Below are 9,692 nucleotides of genomic sequence, written 5' to 3'. Positions count from 1 at the left end.
GGCCCAATACTTGATTTGAAGTTGACATCATCTGACGGGGCACAGGTGGCAGGAGTGGCTGTCGTAATCCTTGGTCTCATATCCCCAGTTGCTCGGGAACCCCCTCCGACTCCCTAGGTTACTTAGCCTGGACTAAAAATGCCCTTTACACACCTCCTGCCGAGCCCCTTTTACCAGTCCCAGAGCTCCAGGAACTGGCAGGACTGTCGCCCTTCCTGTTTCTCTCCCCGGAGTCATGAAAGACTCTCGCTGCTTCTGGGCTCCCCTGAACATGGCTGACCTCAGAGTCTTGTTAGGACCCGGGCTTGGCTCCATAGCAAGGAGGGTGCCGACCTGCTGAGTTGAAGTAGCACCTCCTTCCCTATCTCAGTCAGTCCATGGGGGTTGCCAAGACATGACCTGGTTGGGACTCCCAGGTGTTCCCCAAATGATCGTGGCAGTCCTGTGACAAAAGTGAAGCCCACTCCCCAACACACACACGTATGCCCCCCAACCCCTCACTGTAAACCCCCACTGAAATGCTGCCCCATCCTACCTGTGCAGGGCTGACCTAGGCTTTCACTACAGAGTCCTACAGGCCAAACACCAGAAGGGGAAGGAAAAATAGAGAAATAGAGCGCTGGAGAAACACAAGGCAGCCAGAGCCCTGGGTCTTATTTTAGCTAACCACTGGCTCACTTGTGGGTATTAACACACAATCACAGATTTCAATGGCAAGCAAAACAACCCATAATTTCTTTATGTAGCTTAATTTCTTTCTTTTTTTGTAGTTTGCACATTTGGATTTTCTTTTTTTATTTTAGGTTCCGGGATACGTGTGCAGAACATGCAGGTTTGTTACACAGGTAAACGTGTGCCGTGGTGGTTTGCTGCACCCATCAACCCATCGCCTAGGTATTAAGCCCCACATGCATTAGCTATTAGTCTCGATATTCTCCCTCCCCCCACCCCTACCACAAGCCCCGGTGTGTGATGTTTCCCTCCCTGTATCCCTGTGTTCTCATTGTTCAGCTCCCACTTATGAGTGAGAACATGTGGTGTTTGGTTTTCTGTTCTGTGTTAGTTTGCTGAGGATGATGGCTTCCAGATGTGGCTTAATTTCAAACCCTAAACCCATAATCCGATAAAAGAAAACAAGTTACCTAGTCACTTCTAGGCAAGCTCAGCCCAATTCAATGATCTCTCAGTCACTTCACTCCAGATTTAAAATTTAGCCTCATTATGGAGTTCCCTTCCTTTTTGTCTCCCTTCTCTCCTCTGGGGTCCAGTCTGGGGAGAATGGTCTTGGGCGAGGGGGTGGTCAATGTTACTGCTGAGGCAGTGAAAGGGGGTGGCCCATTATTTTGGTCTTGCCTTGTCACGATGCTTTGCTGGCCTTGGGCTCCAGAAGGAAATAGTTTCGTCTACTGAGATGTGACTTGCCCTGCTTGGTCAGTGGGCTTTGTCCCTGCTCATCCTGAGGGCTCTGTGGTCCACACTGTGCCCTCCTAGTGCATGCTCTGAGCTCTCTGGGGTGGGTCTTCCAGGCCCTCAGCCTCTCCTTGCTCTCCTTGTGGGTGCAGGGTGAGCTTGGCGGATCGCAGGCTCCTGAGGCCTTTGGAAGATCCTGTGCAGCAGAGGTGCATTTTCCTCAACACTCTTGTGGCCTCCCATGTGCCAGTGTTCCCGTACAATTGGGGGTGCAATGGATATTAGCAAGATTGTGGACCACCAAAGTTCTACACAGGATGGGCAAAGGTGAAGGCCCCTCAATCTGGAATTTCCAAGGCCACCTGGATAACTCTATCATTGTTAATCCCCTCTCCCCTACTGTAGCCTGGACTCTGCCCCATGGTGGTGTCTGGGAGGGCACCAAGGCACATCAGTAACTAAGCTCTCCTTCTTACTCGTCAGCAGTCTTTCTCCTCCCCAGTTCTGGGGTTAATGTCTAGGGGGAGGATGTGAGGGGAGACAAGATGTACAGGTCCAGCGATGAGACAAGCCTAGTTCTGTCAGATTATAACTCCCTTCAAAGGGTTCCCGGTTTATACCTCTCTCCATTTGAACTCAGTAGTCAAAATATTTGTAGGGTTTGTTTCTTCCTTCCCAAAGCAAGAAATAAGTTGCATCCAGTTGTCCTGGCTGGAGTAAAAGTCAAGGCAGGTTCACAGAACACTAGTGTAGAAATTTGACGAGTGAAGGCTTGCAGGGAGGAAGGGGAGAACACTCATTAAATCATTGCTTCTCATGCTGCCTTGGTGGGCGTGGAGGGCAGGCTGCAGATTTCCTTCCCTGCTTTGCTATTTCATGATGGTGGGTAATTTACTAGATCGTGTACTGCTACATGTTTTCATTAGTCTCCAAAACTGTCTTAGCTGACCCATGTCAGACACCCACGTACACACACACACACACATACACACACACACACACACCCCATACCTGGAGCCCACTGATCCTACTGATCCAGTTTACAGAAAGGGGAAAATGAGAAGTAGAGCCCCGAGAAAAGGCAGGGAGTCAAAATCCTATGTCCTATTTTGGGCTCAGCCACACGCCGGTGGTGTGATTGGACTCACTCGCTTCCCCTCTCACACTGTGGTTTCCCCATCTGGAACCCAGTGGCCCTAAAATAGTGCTATTTCCCAGCTCTGTGGGAGAAGGAACAGGCCAAGAGAGTCTATTGCCCAAATCAATAATAATGATGATAACAGCAGTGATTATGCTTTCCAAACTTACAACACTTCATCTGCTCAACCCTCCCCATTTCTTTTAAAGTAATCATACAAGAAAATACACCAGCAGAAGGATAGCTTCTCATTGGACTTTCCTGACTCTGAGACTCAGCATAAGTCACTGTGGAACACCTTTGTTTTGTTCCCGATTCTGCCTGTAATTGCTGAGTGACCTTTGCCAGATCACTTCATCCTGTAGGTCTGCAGGATTGTTTGTTTCATCAGAGGACAGTGCCAAATGCTTCCCCAGGCTCTTTCAGTTCTAGGATTCTGTGTCTTGGTTGAGCACTGTATTAGTTTCCAACAGCTGCTATAACAAATTAACACAACTGTAGTGGCTTAAGACAACAGAAATGTGTGCTCTTTCTGTTCTGGAGACCAGAAGCCTGAAATCAAGGTGCCAGTAGGGCCACCCTCCAGGCTCCAGAGGATAATCCGTTGCTTGGCTCTTCTAGCTTCTGGTTGCGGCTGACATCCTTAGTGTTCTTTGGCACGTAGCTGCATCACTCCAACCTCTGCCTTCATAGTCACATTGGCTTCTGTGTACATCTCAAATATCTCTCTGTTTCTCTGTTATATGGATAGTATTTAGGGTCCACCCAGCTAATCCAGGGTGATGTCCTCATCTCAAAATCCTAAACTTAATCACATCTTCAAAGACTCTTTCCCAAATGTTACATTTCTAGGCTCCACAGATTGAGACATAGACAAACCTTGGGGAGTGGGGGGTGGGGGTTATTTCTCAGCCTATTGACCATGACCAGCTCAAGGTCCAGGGAGATTTGAGACATGCAGGAGCGTGCACCCCTGTTCCCCAAGGGCAAGTAGTACAATTGAGGAGTCACCACTCACATGCAACACTGTCAAGGAACAACACAAGCCAGGAGGTAGCAAGCATGGAGAACCTGTGCAGCCTTGGGGAAACAGCAGGGGCTCTGGAACTCAACTGCCCTGGGTTTACATCCAAGTCTTACCACCTGCCAGCCAAGGGACCTTGAACAAATTATTTCATGTCTCTGGGGAAAATTATACATACTGTATAAGTATGTAATAAAGATTAAGTATAGGCCAGGCTCAGTGGTTCACACCTCTAGTCCCAGCACTTTGGGAGGCCAAGGTGGGAGGATCACTTGAGGTCAAGAGTTAGAGACTAGCCTGGGTCAGATAGCAAGACCTTATCTCTACAAAAACAAAAAAATTAGCCAGGTGTGGTGGCACTCCCCTGTGGTCCCAGCTACTTGGGAGGCTGAGGTGGAAGGATTGCTTGAACCCAGGAGTTGCAGTCTGAAATGAGCTATGATTGCACCATTGCACTCCAGCCTGGGTGACAGAGCAAGACCCTATCTCCCCAAAATACAAATCTAAAAAAAGATTAGCTATAATATGTTCAGTGACTAGCATCTAATAGGTGCTTATGATTCAGCATCAAATAAATGGGACAGCAAAAGGCAAGTGTGTGTGTGTGTGTGTACATGCACACATGTCTGACACTGTCTGCTAAGACAGTTTTGGAGACTACTGGGAGCATGTACCAGTACATGGTGGAGTAACTAGAGTGATTATCCACTGAATGATGAAGGACCAAGAACAGAAAAGTGAAAATGACTTGCCCCAGTTTGCACAGGAGGTCATTGCATAGATGGGTCTAGAACCAAGGTTTTCCAGAAAGCATTTTCCTCCACTTCCCAGAACTTTTGCTGTCAGGATGATATTTCTACAGACAGCAAGGGATGTCCATTTATACCCTTGGTTTAGCCAGAGAATATTGGAGATGATCAAGCCCACAGGCTCACACAAATCCAACTCTTCAGACTGTCATTAGCTTCATGCTCCATGACCATGGGTTGACACAATCACCAACAGAGAAAGGGAGGCTAGATAGCCCTTCTTCACTCTCCACTGATCAGCGGGCATCCCTCTGCATGGATGGTTCCTCTGAGTGTGGCTTTTGCCATAAAAATGAGATAAGAGGAACAGAGGAAATGCTGTTTACTGCCAACTCTCTGCTCCTGTGTACAGATCTTCAGCTGAGTCAATGTTTAACCCCTGTCTGGAGTCAATGTTTAATCCCAGGCCAGCCAGCCCTGCAATCCAGCATTCCTCATCAAGCCTAAAATATCGAGTTATTTTAGAATCAACCACTGAAGAATAAAATTGTGACTGAATCTGCCAAAGCTAAACAGACTCTCCCCACTTTTAAAGGATACTGGCTGTTTGGAATTATTCATGCCATCTGTTCCCATTAGCAGATAGTGATATGGAGTTTGCTGACCCTAGCTGTCATTCAGTGGCATGAGCACAGCGTTTATTCTTCCTGTTTCAGTTCTTCCTTTTGGGCTGGGGGAGAAGAGCACTGGGTGGGGACCACTGCCCTTGTTACCCAGTTGGCAATGCTGCTGGCTGGTAACATGCTTCCTTGTGAGGCTGCTACTTGGAATCCCACTAGGGGAGCTGGAACTTGAATGTTCTGGTTGGCTGCATTTAGGCATGTTTTCTGGGAGTTTCTGAGCCCAGATTTAGGTCTAAAGGCCTAAACCTTTCCCCAGGTGAGTCTCCCTGTTAAGGAGCAGGTGGGAGAGGGAAGAGTTCATTAGAAAGACCCTGACTATTGGTGATTCTCTAGGGGCTTCCTAGGGTCCTTCCTAAGGAGCTCAGGGCACATGGCATCTACAAATGGGCAGCATTATGTCAATTCTAAGAACAACCTTAGTCAGGGAAGTCAAAGGATGGCAAGCTGGGTGGTGGGGTGCAGGGACGTGAAGAGGGAAGGAAGGCTGCTGTCAGATTAGCAGCTCTAGTCTTCAGTTGGTGTTGGAGAGGTGACTCACTGGCCAAACGTATGCATGCAATGCTCAAATCTTTTCACTTTCCTCTGTGAACACACTGAAGTGCCTCCTTCTCCTTGACCACCTGCCTCCCTGTGTCACTGCCCTGATGTCCCATCCTTCACCTGTTTTCCTAGCTCAGGTGCCTCCCAGTCAGAGAGTGAAAACAACATTTCTTCTGGGGCTCCCGGCGTGGGGAGGTTGTTGGTGCCCTTTCTTGTTCTGGCTGGTGAAGGAGTGAAGGTGGAAACTGTGGTAAGAGCCCCCTGAGATTGCCTGTGTCCAGCCCTGAGGAGCCTGCCCTGGGGAGTGGGGAGTGAAGTGGAACATAAAAGGCCCTGGAGGCTGGGCGTGGTGGCCCGCACCTGTAATCCCAGCACTTCAGAAGGCCAAGGGAGGCGGATCACTTGAGGCAGGGAGTTAGAGACCAGCCTGGCCAACATGGTGAAAAATACTCTACTAAAAATACAAAAGTTAGCCAGCCACACTGGCGTGCACCTGTAATCCCAGCTACTCGGGTGGCTGAGGTAGGAGGACTGCTTGAACCCTGGAGGTGGAGGTTGCAGTGAGCCAAGATTGTGCCACTGCACTCCAGCCTGGGTGAGGGAGCGAGAGTCTGTCTCAAAATTAAATAAATAAATAAAAATAATTAAAAAAAAAAAAAAAAAGAAAAAGGCCCTGGAAATGGAAAGTCAGCCATGGTCCAAAAGCTCTCTCAATTCTTCTTTGGGCCTAGTCCCTACACTCCAAAGAGCTTTGATTCTCTGTTTCTGAGAGGCAGGGACGTATGAGCAAACATTTTTTGAGGTGACCGAACCATTGTCCTGTGCGCTCTTACCTCCACACCCTGGCTAGGGAGGAGCGGAAGGAGGAAGATTTTTGGAGTAGGCATCCAAAGTCAATAGGTGGAGTGTCAGGTGACAGGGCCCAGCCCCTCTCATAAGCCACTGGTGTCCTCCTGAAGACTTGGCTGTTTCCTTGTTCCTGGTCTGAGCCTGGCTCTCAGCCCAAGGCTTGCCTGGCAGGCAGCGATTGGAAAAATAGCCCCTGTAATCCCCTGCAGCCTGTGTTCATCTGAGCCTCAATGTCCCCATCTGTAGAATGGGAGTCTGCTTCTTTTTGGTGACGTATATTGTAATTAATTTGTAGTTGTCTGTACTCCACTGGCAGAGGTAGGGAAGGGAAGTGCTGGCCCCATAAAATGTTTAGATCAGTTGCATTTACTGATCAGTTTCATTTACTAATCAGTCTGATCTTTCCATGCCAGGCCCTAAAGAAGCCACATTCTGAATTTTTTTTCTTGAACTCTTGTCTGAAATGAAATGCAGTATCTTCAGACAAATTAGAGCATTCTGAAAACACCTTTGGATACAATAGTCCTAGCTTTCTTCCTCTTCTCTAAAGTACTCAAGGTTGGGAAGCCAGAAGTTTGCCACTCAGGGAAAGAAGTGGCCTTTGTTTGACCCTCTATGCTCACAGCAGAACTGGTAGATCTGGATAGAGGTAGCAAATAAGTGAGGAGTGGGAATAAGGCCAGAGGTTGGCAGAGGCAGAACATAGAAGAGTTCAGATCCTATTCAGCAAATGTGTGTCTTTTTGTTGTTGCTGTTTGTAGAGATGAGGTCTCACTATGTTGTCCAGGCTGGTTTCTAACTCCTGGCATCAAGTGATCCTCCTGCCTCGGGGTCCCACACTGCTGGGATTACAGGCATGAGCCACGGTGCCTGGCTTCAATCAATGTCTTTGATGCAATGCATCCAGGAGGCAAACAGTCCTTGATGCAATGCATCCAGGAGGCCTGCAGGCTGGGGGCATTGGCACCGGTGATCTCCACATGCCTCTAGAGGTGCAGCATGGGGTTCTCTCCCGAGGCTGCCGCTTCTCTGCTGCCCACATGACTTTCATCTGGCCCATCAGAGAGTAGGCAGTAGGATGACAGCTCATCCTCCTGCTGACAGTGGAGGAAGCAGGCAGGCTCGGAAAGGCCAGCACCTGTAAACCAAGCTGTGTCACCGTATGAAAAATGAAGAGCTTGGTGGCACTGGACCCTATGCAGAGTTCGTTTCTTTCTGAGTAGAATCTCCATTCTCCATTCCTCATTAGTCATGCTTTCAGCTCTGGGGTATCTGTACCAGGGGAGCACAATCAAATAACCTGTGTCTACTTGGCTGAAGTGTGCTGTGGGTCTCTCTGTGGAGGTATCTTCCTCTAGGGTCTGACTGAGGCTGTTACTAAACTGACTTTTTTTGTGTCAGACCACAGTGGGCTACTGGAGGAGAGGAAGAAATCTCCAACATGTTAGCAGAGAGCTCTGAGAAGTTGGCTGAGAGTCAGGCATCTGCCCCAAATAACCTGAGACAGATGGACATCCCCGCAAATAAAGATCTGAGCTCCTTTTATACATATGCCAACAAGGACCTCAGGGCTGGTGCCTGAATTTTTAGCTCTAGTTCCGGCTCTCTGAACTTTTTTTAGTGCCTCATTAGGCCGGGATTGTAATAAACTAGTTAGGTGACTAAAGAGAACCAATTCCTGGAAATGATTATGAAACCTTCCATGCACGAGCTTAAAAAAGAGAGAGAGAGGGAGAGAGAAAGAAATAAGCAAGCCTTTAGAGCTTTACACAAGAAAGGACCTGACCAGATACTCAGACTATACATCCAAGCAAGGGGGAAGGCAGGGGACACCGCAGAGATCGAGAATGAAGCGCTGGAGATGGGCTGCTTTGCATGAAGTCCCAGTGTGCCCTTTCCCGAGTAGTGTAACTTAATTTATCTGGTCCTCAGTTTTCCCATCTGGGAAATGGGAATGATCACACCTCCCTTACAGAAACGTTGCCATAACTGTGATACACAATGTGAAAACACCTAAGATAGTGCCTGCTGTGCAGAAACACATTAACAAGCAGTAGCAGCGTTAGTAAGTAACAGGTTAAGGAGAACTGCAGAATTGCTCCCTAACCTGAGAATCTGCTTGATCTTGTGAATATCAATGGCCTCCCTGCATCCTCGATTGGGGGTCTAGGTTAGAAATCCCCAGGGAGACTTCCCTGATTCTTGATGTTTGCCTGCCCCTCATCTCAGCGGTATAGGCGTCATGCTAGCCGGAGGTATAAGATAAAAAACAAAAGCCCTGATAATACTCTCCTCTACCAGTTGGGCCTCTGGCCCTTTAAATCAACACTCCTGCCTACTCCATGGATCAGTTAGCCCATAAAGGAGAGCTGTAAACACTTGGGGCTTCCCCGCTTCTTTCCCTGAAAGTTCTTACTCAGATCTTATCTCTGCCCCCTACAAACTCTTGGCCCTGGGAATCTAATCTGGCTCTGCTCTGGCCTTTTGAACTCCTACCAGCTCCACCACTGGTGGGGCTTGACTTTCCCTGTAACGGCCTCCCTGCTAGAAACGCTCCTGGCTCTAGCCATGTGGCCGACACTCTTGCTGGGCTGATGGTCTCCTTTTTCCCCTTCTTCCCCCAAGATGGGGTAGTCAGACAGAACATTCTAGCTGCTGAATTCCACAGTGGAAGTATTAGAGCCATTCGGAGGAAGGAGAGGTCCTAGAGAAAGGTGGTCAGGGAAGCCCTTGAGGAAGAATAGGATCTGATCTCCAGATCCCAGCAGGAACAAGAGAGTCCTGTGCAATTTCATGGCTTAGTGCAGGGATTGGCAGATTCTGGCTCAAGGGCCAAATCCAGCCTCCCTCCTGTTTTGGGAAATATAGTTTTGTTGGAACACAGCTGCGGTCATTTGTTTCTGGATTGCCTGGTTGCTTTTGTGCTGCAGTGGCAGAACCGAGTAGTTGCCACAGAGACTGTACGGCCTGCAAAGCCTAAAATATTTACCATGTGGCCCTTTACTGAAGAGATGGCCAACCCCTGGTTTAGGGCATCAGGCTTCCCCAAACAGTGATGTGAGGAACTCCAGCCCCATGAGACTGCTTCAATGAACCACAATAATCCAACACATCTGGGAAACACACATAATGTCCCCACCCCGAGGTGTGAAAACTCAAGGTGTTTCACAATACACCTTCATGTAGCAAAGGGTCCAAAAGATCCTGCATAGAAGAATGTTTGTGATTTCCCAGCATTTCCAAAACTTCATTAATCTACCAAACCTCCTTTTCCTCAGAACACCTTTTCACATCCTGAG

This window comes from Papio anubis, chromosome 1 (assembly GCF_008728515.1).
Source record: "Papio anubis isolate 15944 chromosome 1, Panubis1.0, whole genome shotgun sequence".
Lineage (NCBI taxonomy): Eukaryota > Metazoa > Chordata > Mammalia > Primates > Cercopithecidae > Papio > Papio anubis.
This window is presented reverse-complemented; position numbering follows the sequence as displayed.